Source organism: Malaclemys terrapin, chromosome 3 (assembly GCF_027887155.1).
Source record: "Malaclemys terrapin pileata isolate rMalTer1 chromosome 3, rMalTer1.hap1, whole genome shotgun sequence".
NCBI classification, from domain to species: domain Eukaryota; kingdom Metazoa; phylum Chordata; order Testudines; family Emydidae; genus Malaclemys; species Malaclemys terrapin.
Genome location: NC_071507.1, coordinates 88022184 through 88038665, shown reverse-complemented (window position 1 = coordinate 88038665; position 16482 = coordinate 88022184). Strand labels below are relative to the sequence as shown.

General features: G+C 39.7%; 1 protein-coding gene and 1 long non-coding RNA gene across 3 annotated transcripts in view; one reads left to right on the top strand and one right to left on the bottom strand.

Moving 5' to 3' along the window:
• PRKN (parkin RBR E3 ubiquitin protein ligase) overlaps nucleotides 1-16482 on the bottom strand; it is a 1227966-nt gene that overhangs the window by 1105176 nt on the left and 106308 nt on the right. The gene's annotated exons all lie outside the window — the stretch shown is intronic.
• LOC128834711 (uncharacterized) lies at nucleotides 8362-9759 on the top strand. Its single transcript, XR_008444474.1, has 2 exons — nucleotides 8362-8451; nucleotides 9171-9759. It is a non-coding gene; the product is annotated as an uncharacterized LOC128834711 (long non-coding RNA).

Below are 16482 nucleotides of genomic sequence, written 5' to 3'. Positions count from 1 at the left end.
CAGACTGTTTTCATCTCTGCCATTCTTGGCTCCCTCCCTGTGCAGGTTTACAATCCCTCTTGGGAAAGGGAGGCTCATTTACATTCCACCTTGGAGAGCCTGCTGATTCACTCACCTTTACTAGCAGCTTGCAAGCAGGCAGGTGGCTCAATTACACTTTGCAGGAGCACCTAGCTCTGTGGGGCAGAGCTTTACTCTATCCTGGACACTTATTGAGCGCAGTTCATTCACTCCATATATACTTGTGCTTTACAGTCTTTGAACCATGCATTAAAACAGTGGTCCCCAAACTTTTTATGTCATGCCCCCCTTACTCCTAATGTAATCTGTCTGCATCTGCTGGGAGATGCAGTTGGGAGCGGAGCCAGGGGAGGGGGCCAGGAGCTGAGGCTGGAGCTGCGGCTGGGGCCAGGAGCAGAGCCAGGGCCGGGAGCCGGGCTGGACTCAGGGGCCAAGACTGGGGCTGGGGGCAGAGCTGGGGGTGGGACTGAAGCAGAGCTAGGGCAGAGCAGGACAGGATGGTGCTCCCTATTCGCCCCTCAGGAGGGCTGGTCCCCACCATGCCCCTCCGAATGTTCATCCGTGCCCCCCTAGGGGAGCGTGTCCCACAGTTGGGGGACCACTGCATTAAAAATATACAACTGTTTGTAAAGCATGTAAACAACTTGTACCAAAATGTTTCTCAGTTTACTCTCAAAAGAATTAAAATATGATTTTGTATCAATCCATTTTCTGTTCTCCTGATAGCATATGAGCAAAGATATAAACTTAACTGATTCTGCACATGCACAACACACCTCATGTAGAACTGTACCCTTGCCTCTCCTTTCACAATTGAGAAAATTAACTGCAAATGGCCAGATTCTAAAGCTTCTGTATATTCCTAAAGAGTGACACATAAAGAGATACCTCCATGGTACAAACTAATGTCAGGTGTTCTAATACTTATTCTTTTGAAATAAATTATGAAAATAAACTGTTCTTCTGCTAGTAAACTGAGCCTGATGCTCTTCTCATTTACACCAATTATACAATGATGTTATTCCACTGACTTCAATGGAATTACTCCTGATTTACACCAGTAGTAACAGGAGAATCAGGCCCATTGCGTTCAATATTATCAAAATCTATGTACCACTAAAGCAATGCAATTTGCTTTCAATTTTGTCATCTTGTAGTCTCTATTTTGGGGGGTGTTTCATGTACCATTTTCTTTGCACAGAAATCTAAGAATTCATTTTAAGCTTTGTAGGTAAGGCAGTGAATCATTATTTCAATTGATGACTAAGTTTTTCTTGATCCCTGAAAAAGATGCTCTCTTAAGTCAGGGTTTTTATTTACTAGTGACTAACCTCAGCAGAAAGATTCCATTATGTACTTCATAGATTTTATCACCTGAGACATGATGAACTAATTTTCTTTCCACAAGAAAAAGGGTGACAGTCAGATACATTTCAAGAATTCCACACAGTTTTTCAGTATTCTTTCTTAGGTTACATAGTAAGAAAACCCACTCCTAAAGGTCTGACCAATATTCATTTCTCATCAAATATGCCTCACAATGAAAGGCATTTGTTCATTCCTGGAAACAACTGATGTAACCTATTCAGCCATACGTGGTCTCAAAGTTTGAAGATGATTGTTATGCTTCCTTTGAAGACAGTAAACAAGGAAACAGCAGAACACTGTTTTGCACACACTCCATATTAACCATTCCATTTGTTGGAATATTTTTATGAAATTCTTATTCACTTGCAAGATTGGTTTTGGTTAAGCACTGGTTTCTAAAGAGAATTTCATAGAAGTGGACTTTGAGACATGTCATAAAAAGGAACTGTTCAGACCCAGACTATTTCCCTCTGTGGAAAATATATTATAACATTCTATTTTCCCCAATCTTCTCTTTAAATTCAAACCAAGATTTATGGGGGATTTGAAAAGGCAATTCCCACTGTCGTAACAAAAGTGATCTTCATTATCCTAATTTTTTTCCAGATAATATTACACTAATGTTATTGTGTGGGTCTAAGACTCTCAAAGCAGAAAAAGAGCGGTTATGAGTATTAATGCTAATATTTTCTAAAAGATAGTGATAAGTGCTCTCCACACCAAGTCAAAGCTCAGCTGGCACTTCTTGTGTGTTCAAACTTTAAAGCACTTACATTTATACATGTAAAAATGTAGGTGCTTAAAGTTTAATCACACAAGAGATGACAGCTGAGCATTGGCTTGGCGTGGAAGTTTGGAGGCCATGCTGCTGAGAATGGCTGAAGGGGAGGGGCAGTGGGATGGATTCCTACGAACCAGTGCCTGAGAAGACTCCTGTCCAGTGGAGCCAGGAGTTAAGTCTCTGAATTTTTTAAGCTCAGTGTTTACAAGTTGGCATTATGATTAAATGAATGTCTGAAGCGTAATTTATCTGTAATCAATTTAATATTGATATCAATTACCTTAGGTGATACTTTTCATACTTTTTTTAATCCTTAAAGGTTTTTTTTTAAATTAATCTGGCTATGTTGTTGACATAAGAGTATGTTAATCAGAAGAAACTGTAATTATAAGCTAACGTTTTCTTTGTGGGACTAGTTTTTATGCAGAGAAGTTACTTACCTACATAGTAACTGGAGTTATTTGAGATATGTTGTCTATTCATATTCCCTGTCTGGTGTGCATGAGCCTGTTATGTTCTGGGGTGCAGACCTGTGAAGAGTTGTGTCACCTCTTACTCTGTAACGCTGAGTGCCGCACAATGCGCTGCTGATGTAGCGCTCAGCCTTGGATGCCCACAGGCAGCAGCCAGCATGCAATCTATGTCTATGTATTGGGCAGCCTTGGTCCATGCTCTGGATCCTGGAGCCTGCCTGCAGTACCACATAGTTCCGTTGGTCTCCACCAGCCTTTAACAACTGGTAAAGTGATTCCCCAGCCCTGAATTTCCCCAAAAACGTGTGATATGAAAGGGCCAGCCCTATCCTGGAATCTTAACATTCCTCTGATTGTCTCCTTTGCCCCTGTGCTGAGGGCCAGAACCAGGCCCATGAACCACTTAAGTCCCAGTGAAGTCCACAAAATAAGTGAAATTGAAGTGATGCCTGGGCCTGGTGCTAGCCCTACACAAGTGAATATTACCCTGTGTCCTTTGTCTCCCTCCTTTTGATTTCCAAAATCAGGAATCCTTCCCCTGCCACAATTAAATGCTTACTGCTGCTTCAGGGGAGGTGAAAAGAAGGGATTGGGTCCATTTTACTAACTCAGATGATCAGTGGCTCTTCCAGGTGACCAATCTGCAGATTTTACAAAACACTCAAACTGATATGGATACGCTGGAGAGACACTGGAAAAAAGAGCTTTCTAAGGTGTCTCCTTAGAAAACTTACTTTATGTTAACCTAAGAAATTAATCTATGTGATTAACACTACATAAGGACTTCTAAAAAGTATTTGTTTGATATTTAATGTAGATATATGACTATGGTCACAAGAAAAGAATCCATTCTGGAAAACTTATTATCTATAACAACAAATAAAAGTGCACAAATATTTCTCATATTCCATTTTCTTAATCCCAGCCTCAATAAAACAAAGGTATGCTAAAGCCTTCAAATATGATTCAGTCACATTATCTTGAAGAGATCTTTCTCTAAAATTGTGAATAAGTTCATACATCAACTTTAAATCCTAAAACAGTCAGTTTACACATTTAGATCACTGGTCTATAACAAAATGCCAGAAACATACCCAAAATGGCATTTATGCAGGTCTGCTGTCATCTAAAATTAGATAAAAGAATAAAATCCCACCAGTCTTTCCATCTGGAAAGGAAAACACAGCCTAAAATACCAAAATGTGTTGACATATTTACATTAATTTACAAATTACATTTTAGTTTAGTACAGAACACACTGCATAAATCAAAGGATAACACCAAGCTAATTAGGGGAAAGGCCCATTCTGTAACAATTTTTGCATGAAAAATAAGTAACACGTAATGCCTGACCATATGGTCTTTTAGTCCTGTTGGCTAATTATCTACAAATCGCTGTACCAATTTTACAGCTGCTGGTTATTATTAACTGGAGTGTGTTTTCTCCTGAGAATTGTTCCTCTCTTTCACGTTTTTAATTTTACCAGAGACAAAGAATTTAGTATTCAAAATGTTTAATGGACTGAACTGCAAAGGATTCCTAGAATTGTCTAAGTGTAGATTCTACAAAACAGAGATATCTATTCAAACAAAAATATGGTTAAAAAAAAACTATGCTTGTATACATTTAGATGCTTTTAAAACATGAAGTTGAAGTTATTAAAACAATTATATCTGCATCAATATTTTCATGTGTTCGGTTATAGCAATGCAACCCTGGGCATACAAACTGACAGGCATTAAAATGGTGCAAGAATGATTTTTGATACAGAAAGCAATTAGCATGTTTTAATGATCTATTCTGTAGGAGCCATGTCTAATTTGGGGCATCTGCTTCTAACAATACTTCACCATTCATGTATTACAGTTTAAATCTTAATTATTGCTTTTGCAATATAAGAACTGTAACATAACTATCAATTATGGAAACTACAATCACTTACAAAGCACAGCTGAGGCATTTTTGCCAACTAGACAAAACTAAAAGAATGAGTAAAATCCTCTTTTAACCACCCTCCTGTCCAAAAGAGCCTTGAAGTTCTACTCTTTGATTAGCAAGTAATTATGCAAATTCAGATCTACAATGCCAAAAGTTGAGAATAAATTACTTTGCTTTGCTTATTCACAGTATACATATACGAACATAAGAACGGCCCTACTGGGTCAGACCAAAGATCCATCTAGCCCAGTATCCTGTCTTCCGACAGTGGCCAGTGCCAGGTGCCCCAGAGGGAATGAACAGAACAGGTAATCATCAAGTGATCCATCCCCAGTTGCTCATTCCCAGCTTCTGGCAAACAGAGGCTAGGGACACCAAATATATACTCTATATTTCTCCTTCATACATGTATGAAACAAGAAACAAATCATCACGCTAGAGATCAATGATCTTTCAGATGCCCTTTTGGTATTAACCCTGTAAATATCATCACAGTTAAACAACAGGCTTCTTTATCTCGGACATGCTAGAAATATTTCTCATTGAAACAGCTGTGATGTTCTGTTAAATTAATTTCTATCACTAATTTCCTAGGTTGCCAAAAGTGCTAACTTGAACACAACAATTTAAAATAATTTGTTTTAAATTAATCCCAGAGTTGAGCATCTTCCCATTTAGTACAAAAATGAACATTCTTAGATGTGTGTAAACATCAACATGTTTTAGTATTGTCAAAGATTTTAAAATTTTAAGGGTATGATTAATGCACTTTCATTTTGAAAATATATAACCTAGCTTCCAGAAAGGAGGCCTTCAGCTAATTATTTAAATTTACCTTTCCCTCAATTTTATTAAACACACCTAATCAGAAAACTCTTTGTGTATCAAAAACTTATTTCTGATGTGAAAAATATATATTTTTTTAAATTCAGGATGATCAGAGCAGACTGATTACCCTCTGGGATTTATCTGTGAAGAAGAACATCGATGGGTAGATGCCAACTCCTTTCTCATCTGTACTCCTTTGTTTTTCCTCTCTCTAGTGAAGACCCTCTATGGCAATTATGTGTAAGAGGAAAAGCTGAATAAATATAAACAAAACAAGTATCGTAATCCTACATACTCCTACTTTATCACAGTTCTGGATGGGTTTCTGGATTGTTACAAATCCAGATAGTGAATTACCAGGCAAAATATCATTTTGAGATTTGAATTTCCCACCTATTCACTTTGAGAGTTCTAAAACACAAGGCTTGTCTACACAGTGTGGCAATGCAGATGATGGTGTAATTATTCCTTCCCTGCCAAAATTCAGGACCTGTTTGAACAACGGATTTAGTTTGAGACAATCTTTATAAGAAACAGAAACTCTAGCAAATTAGAGAAGTAACAGTGCTCATAAGAAGCATTTTTTAAAGATTTTGGCTTAAAATATATTACAAATTTAACTATATTATGTGCAACAAAATATATGTGTACAATAATTTAGAGCTACTTCTTAAAGAAGAAAGAATAGAAAGATTTACTTCCCATAGAGTGGGACCAAAATATTCTGTGTTCCATACACGGTTGCCAATCCTCCAGGATTGGCCTGGAGTCTCCAGGAATTAAAGATTAATCTTTAATTAAAGATTATGTCATGTGATGAAATCTCCAGCAATACATCCAACCAAAATTGGCAACCCTAGTTCCATACAATGTAGAGACTGAGAAAAGTAAAAGTATGTCTTCATGGTAAAATTAGCTCAAGTAATCTACATTCAAATGAACTCCTCTTGAGTTAGGCTAACTCAAGTGAGATTATCCACACTGCAAGATAACACTGCACAGAGTGATTGATCTGGAATGAGATTTGGATTTTAAGCAGCAGGCCACAAAATTTAACACATGGGAGGGGCAGGACCCAGGCTGTCACCCAAACTCTCACATACCAGGCATTTTAAGTGGTTCCAGTGCAGAGGTTACAGGGCTCCTACCACATAACCCATAACTCAAGGTAGACTCTCCACACCCACCCCTAGGACTCAGCTTGCACTTCTGAATCCTACCACTCCCATCCCATGAGGGGGATAGAGGGTACTAAAGGAGGGGCCCCTGGCCTGTGAAGGCCACAATGTCTCCCCCTATCTCCTGAGCACAAGACCCATCAGCAAAATCCCAGATCTTTTACTTCTAGGAACTATTCCTTTTAGCCTTTTAACTACACTGGAAGCTGTCTGCAAGTTGCGACGAACTAACACTCCTACCAACTACTACCACGAATTACTAAATCCTATTCCTATTTAACTCTGTCTCCAAGATGCTGTGAGGAAGGCAAAAAAACCCACAAAGCCTATGCCAATTTGGCCCCAATGGGAAGAAAAAAATCCTTCCTGACCCCCACAAACAGGCAATCAGTCAAACTGACAGCATCTCCAAGACACAGCTCTGAAACTACAATTACAAGGCAGGGGGAGGGGGAATGGGCCATAAATAGAACAGAAAGAGCCTCCGCACGGCTTGGGCTAGGGTTTAAACAAATGAAAGAGGAGAGTGAAGGAACAACTGCTGGCTCACCAATGAATGGATAAAGCCTCTGGAGGCAGAGGGGCTACCCCAGCTAGTGCTCTCCTCTCACTTTCTACTGGGGCTGTCCCAATCACCGCCTGTTTCATCAAGTTTTCCACCAGTTGAGGTGGGTGGGTGGTATTGTACTGGCAGCACAGAATTGCTGCATCCCCACTGTATTACTAGTTTGAGTATCAGTAGAGCTTAAACCAGGGGATGGACAAACTTTTTGGCCCAAGGGCCACATCTGCGTGGGGAAATTGCATGCAGTGCCATGAATGTAGGGCTGCGGCAGGGGGTTGGGGTCATGGGAGAGAGTGCGGGGTGTGGGTGGGGGTGTGGTGTGCAGGAAGGAGCTCAGGGCAAGGGGTTGGGGTGCGGGGAGGGGGCTCGGGGCAGGGGGTAGGAGGGGTGCAGGGCGCTCCGGGCAGGGAATTGGGGTGCAGGAGGGGTGCAGGGTGCAGCAGGGTGTTGGGGTGCGGGGTGAAGGAGAGGGTGCGGGCTCTGGCCTGGCGCCACTTACCTTGAGTGACAACGGGGTGGCAGCAATGCGCCACAGGCCTGCCTGGGCCCTGTGCCGCTCCTGGAAATGGTCGGCACCACATACCTGCAGCTGCAGGGGGTGGTGCCAGCAGGCGAGGGCAGTGCGCAGAGATCTCTGTCCCACCCCTCCCCCAGGGGCCACAGGGATGTGGTGCTGGCCGCTTTTGGGAGTGGTGCGAGGCTTGGGCAGGCAGGGAGCCTGCCTTAGCCCCATGACACCACAGGGGTGGCAATCCTGCAGGCCAGATCCAAAGCCCTGATGAGCTGGATCCAGCCCGCAGGCTGTAGTTTGCCCACCTTTGGCTTAAACCAACATCCTCTGAAGGGCCAGCTATCTTGAGTTCAAAACATCACTTTACTCAAGCTAGAGATTTGTATATGTGGATAGGGGTCAGATTAGCGGCAACACTTGAGTTATACCTTAAGCTAATACTTCAGTGAAGACAAGCCCTAAAATACAAAGAGCCATATCCTCAAGTGCTGTAAATTAGTGTAGATCAATTGACTTCATTAGAGCTGTTCCAGTTTGCACTAGCTGAGGATCTGCCCCAAAAACTAGAAAAAAAGATCAGACTTTGTCATAAACAGATAGTTAAGGGTTAATACCTCTTTTACCTGTAAAGGGTTAAGAAGTTCACCTAGCCTAGCTGACACCTGACCAGAAGAACTAATGGGGGGACAAAATGTTTCAAAAGGAAGGAGGGAAGTTCCCTTTGTCTGGGTCAGTTTCAGTTTCAGCCGGAGTGGAAAAGATCAAGGAATCAGTTCTTATCAGAGTAGTGAGTATTAGAAAAGGAATAAATAGGTTTTGTTTATTTTCTTTTTGTAACTTGTCTTGCAATTAGGGGAATAATCAAATTGGGTGTAACTAAATTTTGCCCAGGGGAACATCCTCTGTGTTTTGAATCTGTTGTCTGTGAGAGTAGCTGGTATGTTAATCTCTCCCAGAGGGTTTTCTTTTACCTTTCTTTTCTTTAATTAAAAGTCTAATTTTTAAGAACTTGATTGTTTTTTTCCCTGTTTTTAAGATCCAAGGGGATTGGGTCTGGACTCACCAGGAATTGGTGGGGGGAAAGAGGGAGGCATGGTTAAATTCTCCTTGTGTTAAGATCCAAGGGTCTGGATCGGTGTTCACCAGAAAATTGGTGAATATGTCTCTCAAGGCTACCCAGGGAGAGAAAGGTTTTAGGGGGGAAGACAGAGTTTCCCAAATGACTCAAACTATTTGGGTGGTGGCAGCCAGACCATATCTAAGCTGTTAATTGAGCTTAGGGGTTCACATGCAGGTCCCCATATCTTTACTCTAAAATTCAGAGTGGGGGTGAAACCTAAGACAGACTTTAATTTAGGCTGTAAATAACAGAGTGGTTTGTATTAAATTTATTTAACTGATTTTAATCTACAGTTTTGGCAGTGTATTAAAGCTTTTATTTAATATATATTTTCCTAATTTTTTTTTCTTCTGTTCCCTCTTCTCTCCTTCTTATCCTATGACCAGGAAAATTAGACTTCATAAAACTCAAATGAAGTGTAGCAATGGCTGGACCTTCAGGGATAAACCCATCAATACAATTGCAAATACACTTCTTGAAAGGACCATACGCATGGCCATAAGGCTAACATTATGACTTTACATTTGACCATTTTTTGTCTTATAGCAATGTCATTTTCATGCTAGATTTCAAATGCACCCTGACAATACAGCTATCATGCTTTAGTTTTGTTATTAATGCTTCCCCATTTTACTATTGTTTTACTTTTCTGTAGAAATGTTTAGTTCCTAATTTGGCTGGTACCCAGCGTTTTCTGCTGTCTTTGTAATTTATAAGTTTGCCGATTCTCAGTTATATGAATGAAAAAAGAATCTTCCCCATGAAAAACAATTTGCAATTGCTTAATATGACCTGATGAATGTGCTAATTATTTCACAGAAGCAGATATGCTGTCACCTTTCATTGTTGAAAGCTGCATGCCAGACGTTAGCTCTATCGAAATACACGCCATGCCTGTTTAATGTATAAAAATGATCTCGCCCTTACATAATGAATGCTTGATTTGTTCACAATACAATGAATTGCACAAGTCTTCTTGCGAGTGGAGTGGGGTGATTTATAGCATATACTGTTCACTAGTTTGTAATTTGTGATATTGAAAGGGTTTGGGGATACAGTTTAATGAAAAGTACTATATAAAGTAATACTGCATTGTATTGTAAAATGCTAGAAGACATATTTTAGTTTTATCACTATAACCATCCTTGAGCCCTATAGTCAGATTTCAAGGGGTGAAGTGAGTAATAATAGATTCTGAGCATAAGGGGGAAAACCTTTAAGAAAATTCCTAGTCCAACAAAATAAAGCTAACAAGATTTTTTAGGCTACTGCACAAAACAGTCTGCAGTGGAGGATTAAAAAATACCTAACGTTTTTCTATTACATTAGGTTTTGAGCATTACATTATACTTGTAAATATATAGCAGAGGAGCCAGTTCACTTAACTGCCGAGTTGTGATAACAAACTCTCGTATTGCATATTTTTGGTCACATTTGCCTATTACATGCTCTCATTCTTGTTTTCTTAATTCCTTCCAGATGATCACAGTATAAATTAAAGCCGTTTCCCTGTAGAAAAAAAATCACTTGATAAAAATGACATCTCAGGGCAGTATTAATTTATCTCCTCAGAGCCTTACATGTAATGTTTGCTCAGCATGTTTGCTTAGCCTTACAGGAATATATGCAGCTCTAGGGTATCATTTTTTTTTCAGCAATTTTGTATGCCACAGGACCATTTAAAACTGAAAGCCATCTTTAATTGAAAACAGATGTTCTTCTACTGGCCTAGCTAAGAAGTGGCTATGCACAAAGCTAATTATACTTAAAAATATTAGTTATTTTTCAAAAATTAGAATGCATTTATTTTCAGTATTTATTCTGACAATTTCTTGGAAGCTCTGTAACACCTTATCTCTTTACTGATTCCTCCTCTCCTCCTCCTCCCCACTCCCAGTTCTCACGTTTTTGGTAATGTGATACAGAGCTTTTCTCCTCTAGATAAAAAGGTACCAATGTGGTCCAGCTTGGTAGTGACCAAACATTACTGCTGGAGATTTTTGTCTAATTTTAAAAAATTAATCTCAGTTCAGCTCCTACTGGAAAACTGTTCTCAAAAACCTCACTTACTGGCAATCTCAACACTGAATGGATATGGAGAATGAACTACCCTCTCACAGATACCCCAGAGTTTAGGAAAACATTTCTATTCACGACTGCACTTAAACACATGCTTGACTTGAAGCCAACAGTACTTAGGCACATGCTTCAGTGCTATGCTGAATGGTGATGGACACTGGCATATTCTTAAGTGTTTTCCCTTAATTGATACCCTCGAGAAATAGTCCCCAAAATTCATAGCTGAAGAACAATGGCAGGGGAGTTGGAAGCAGTTTTGCTATACATGTTCAGTGGACTATGATACTATTGATCCTGTTCCTTTCACAATTACTCTTCAAGGGCTCCATTGGAACTGTATTTCCATAGAGCTGGAGGCCAGGTCTAGTGCTGGCTTCTAGCAGATCCTTTAAGATCTGTGGATTTGAGTGGCCTAACACGCTGGTGGTCCTTCATTAGCGAAGTAAAACCTTTATCCTCATTGCACCCTCTTCCCCTCAAAAAAAATGTAGAAAACTCCAAATAGGAACCTCAACAAAATTCCCCATGTGGGTTTTTCCTTTCACAGAGCAAAAATGTGTGGCCCTGCATGCCTGTAAAAGTACATGGGTGGGCTCCTGGATCCTAAGACAGTTTGGACAGCCAATAAGCAAGCTGAGATTTTTAGAGCAGTAGTCGGAGAGGATGCTAATGAGGAGTGCAGGGGTGAAATAAATGTCAGTTTGGCTTTTTACTGTTTATTTATAGCTTACTTCAAATGCAGGGACTATTTTGAAGAAAATATTTTAAACAATTAGACTAACTGATCTGTAGATTGAAGATGTGCCTAAGCAATGATCTTCTACGACTCAGAAACACTTTGCTATCCAGTTTATTGTACCTCCAGTTAACACTATGACATGAGACTCTGAGGCCTGCTCCAAAGTGGAACCACTTAAGGATTCTAAATGTAAGAAACTTGTTTTATGTTATTACAAGTCATATGGACATTAACAAAAGACTTGTTAATGTGCAAAAAGTCCTTTAATCTATAAATGCTAACTTAACAAGATGGATTCAAAACTTTCTCACAATAGCAATATTTTCTACAGATGTTCATGTTTCACTACTGTATGATTTTCACCAGCTACAGAAATAACTTAAGTGAACCTTAAGTAATCAAAAAAAGACCACTTATCAAACATACCAGAGTGCCTGGAATCCTGGATTCTATCAGTATTGTTAATATAGACATTTTTTGTTTGTGTGTGGGTCTGTTGTTTTGGGGGTTTTTTTGTAGAAGTGGGTTTCTGGATCAGCATTATTTTCTAAATCCTACTAGTCTGGATGCAGCAAAATCTATGAGAGTAGAGAAAACTGAAGGATGGACATAAGAGTCAGAATGTATATCCCAACACTTATTTCAGTATTAACAATTACAACACAAACAAATTCCCTGTTCCCCTCTTGAATGTGCAAAATGGAATCATGAAGGAGCCCAAAGAACCAGCTAGAATTCTGTGCGATAGGAAATAAATCTAAGTATTTCCAGACTATAATTAAGGCTGCGTGTCTGTCACGGATTCCATGACTTCCGTGACCTCCATGACTACTGCAGCAGCCAGTGCTGGCTCAGGCAGCCCCTGGGCCAGCAGCAGTTTGGATGTGGGGGAGGGGACTCAGGGCTGGGGGTTGAGATGTGGGGCAGTGCTTATCTCTAGGGGGGGTATAGGCCTTCCCGGCTCCCATTGGCATGTCACTGCAGCTCCTAGGCAGAGAGGCCAGGGGACTCCGCGCACTGCCTGCAACCACAGGCGCTGCCCCTGCAGCTCCCATTGGCTGCGGTTCCCAGCCAATGGGAGCTGTGGAGCCGGCGCTTGTGGGAACAGCACGCGGAACACCCCTGGCCGCCCTTGTCCCTAGGAGTTGCAGGGACATGCTGATCGGAGCCAGGTAGGGAGCCTGCCAGCCCTGCCAACCTTCCCTTCCCAGCACCAGTGGGGGTCCTGGGTCACATGCCATGAGCCCATGGCCCACCCCAGCATGGGTGCCAAGCTGTGTGCCACTGCCCGCACACACACCCCCCCCCACACACACCAGCACTAGCAGGGGTTCCGGGCCGCACGCCGCTGCCCACCCCGTCCTGCCCCCCAGCACCAGCAGGGGCCCCGGGCCACCGCTCCCAGCACCCGCGTCACCCCCCTCCAGAGGACCCCAAGTTTGAGTTAGGGGTATATAGTAAAAGTCATGGACAGGTCACAGCTATGAATTTTTGTTTACTGCCCATGTCCTGTCCATAACTTTTACTAAAAATCCCTGTGACTAAAACGTAGCCTTAACTATAAGCTATCTTTACTGAAGCATCAAAACTCTTTTGTGGATGTAAAAAAACCATTAAGGATATTGTTTGCCTTTTTCCCCCTAGATGGCAAGTTTCCTATGGTAAGCACAGTTTATTTTAATGTTTGCAAAGGAAGCCAAACATTAGTGGACTAGCGAGTGGCAGAAACACATAGAATGACAGAAGAATTTCTTTCAGAATCCCTGGAGATGTGACTGAACTACTGAAGTTTCTGCTTTAGAAAATTCATTTTCTACTTCTAAACACACTGAATATTCTTACTGCAACACTATAAAAGTGTCAGGAGTGTAATTTAAGGTTTCTTTAAACTACAGATATTCCTTTTGTTGCTGAACTCATATTACTGTTCTCATTAAGAATAAGAAATACACATATTTAATTTTATCTTCAAAATTATTTCTTTTCTTATAACTGCCATTAGGAGGGAGGACTTGGATATTTCCTAACACTAATTCATAGCATTTTGCCAGGTTAATTGTACTCACAAAACTAAGAGTAAATGATGTGAGTGCAAAATTGTTCTTCTGCCATAACTAAATGAGATTGTGTTGCTTTCATTGGCAGAGAGATTTTTATGATAAATGTAATGAAGTTATGTTCAAAGCGAAGAAGCGTTTGCATAACATTTTATTTCTAGTAAATTTCATTTCAGAACTGGGTATTGTGATAGTTATTCATTGCAATGTTACCCCCATTATACTGTCCGAAAGAAATCTCCCAGAAGGTGACATCTCTGACCTTTGGAAATGTAAATACTTATATTCTTGTATAAGTTCTAGTAAGAATAGACCCATAAACCCTGTTAAAAAAATGTGCTTGGCTCACTGATACTATTCATTATAACCTTTGGATATACTTAGTGGCCATAATTTCTGATATGGCTTTTTTCTTTCTATTAAACATATTTAATTAAGAAAATTAAGAAGAATGAGTTTCTTGTTAAAATGTTAATCATTTTTTTCTAGGTCCTAGTCTTCAGTGCTGCTTTATCAATTTAGCATGCTGGCTAATGATACAATGTCATCTATGAAGACAAGATGAATATTGCAAAGAATTCTATGTCTATCATCAGCATTCAATAGCTTAAATCAGTCAATTTCCATGTGGTTCCTATTCCCAATGGAAGACAGCTAAGAACCTAAAAACTAAAGTTTGTAGTCCAACAGACAACTTTTCACTACAGATTCGTGTGTCTATTATGTGCACAGTTTTTGTCAGGAAGATATGCAATCGGCTGTGGTTGTGTAACTGGTGAAGTATACAAACTGTGAATTGATCTTCCTATTCTAGCTTTAGTTTTCAAGACAAATCATACATTAACTTCAAACTATCATTGAGAGGTGCGGCTAATGTTGGCATTAATTAAAAGTATCTTATCTGCTTTGTTTTTGTTTAAAGGGTACTGCCTTGATATGAGAGTAACCAGCATTTTCAGTGTGAGAATTAAACATGTAGTCATGTGTTGCATTCAGTTCTGGAACACACATTAGCAGAAAAATCTTGACAAATTAGAAATAGTTTAGAGAAAAGCAACAAAAATTAGCATGGGGCTGGAGGATTTGAAATTATTAGGAAAGATTAAAAGAAGTAAAAAGGTACAGTCTTGGCTTTGGTTTAAAGTAATCTATGTATAAGGCAGACCCTGGGAAGGATGGTGAGTTTGTACAAGTGTTATTAAGAACAGTGTGGGAACACCATCTGCTTACAGTAACTTAGAACATTCCATTGCTTTCAGCAAGTGATGCTAGCAGAGAAGCTGGTCCACAAACTTTAGAGTCAGTGGGACCACTCATGTGCTTAAAGCTAAGCATGTGTTAATATGCTTAGCGGAATCAGAGCTTTAAACAGAAAAGATATAGAGGAATTATTTAGACCTTGGGGCTATAACAAGAATAGGAAATATGTCTGAATATCAGGAAAAACTTCCAGATGGGAAGATCTCTTAGGCTCTAGAACGGTTTTCAAGGCCAACTAATGGAAGATCCATTGGGTTGGGACCTTTTTAACTATATCAGACAAAAAAGTGGAAAACATAAAGCATGGAAAATGTTTGCTCTGATATATTTTCCCAGTTCTCACTTCTGTGAATCTATGAAAAAGGCAACAATAAAAACTTGTTAACAACAACACTTTGTTTCACATGCATGATTTTTTCCACATATTGAGCCCTCACCCTCAGTTCCTTAATTGTTCATTTAATTGCTACTCAAGCTACTATTTAGCCAGGGATACTTCTCCCATTAAAGGTGATAAGAATTTTATATTTACCTGTATTTCATGTAGTAGGTGATTTTCAGGTTTATGAATATGCATGATATTTGCTTTTAGAAGTTCTTTGAAGACAAAAGGTGTTTCCAGGATTTCTTTGAAATTTATCTTTTTTATTATGCAGTTCATTTGGGTTTTCATTTTAATGGTATAGCTTTATTGTAGTTAATTGGTTCCCATGTGTACAACAGCCAAGTACATAGTGAGAGGGCAGTTAATTTTCCCTTCATTTCATGCAATTCCCTATTAATGTAATTGCTTTCATATATTTAAGGGTACTATCTATTCCACAGGATAGAGGGTGAGTTTATTTTATTTTGCAGAAGTTTCACCATACATAAAAAACAACCCATGGCTTTCTAGCTGACTGTGTGGCCTGTAAACAGTATATGCTCTTCTAGCTTTGGAGCAGCTCCACTGATATCAATTCCTCTCAATGTTGGTTTCTGGTGTAACTGTATAGGTTAAGACTTGTTTTGCCAATTTGTCTCCTTCAAATTATTGCATCAATCAAAAGAGGAAAAGGACTTAAAAAGGAATAACAGAAAATAATATTTTAATGTAATTATTAATATTATTTGTACAAATAAAAAGATCTACAGACTAGACTGTTAAAGTCTGTGAGCCAAATTCTCTCCTGGTAAGAAGGCAATGGAAACATACTTGAACAGTTGCTACTAAGAAAGTGTAAGCAGGTGGTGTTCGCACCCTGTTCCTAACGCAGCATGCACACAATGACTATTGTCCAAACTCACCATCCTTTTGGAGGCTGGGAGGGGTCTGTCTTGATATTTAAACTTCAAACTCCTGACTCAAAACTATAGTTACAAAGATCTGATACTACACTTTCTACTGAGTACCAGGCTTAAATCTGAGTACCCCCATTTACTTCAAATGGATTACTCGTGATAGTACGCACTGTGGGTCAATGATCTGCAGATGTAAGTGAGCTCAGCTCCACTGACTTTAATTTTTTTTTTTTCAATTTATACCAATAGGGAATTTGGCCCTACATGTGACAAGTATTTGAC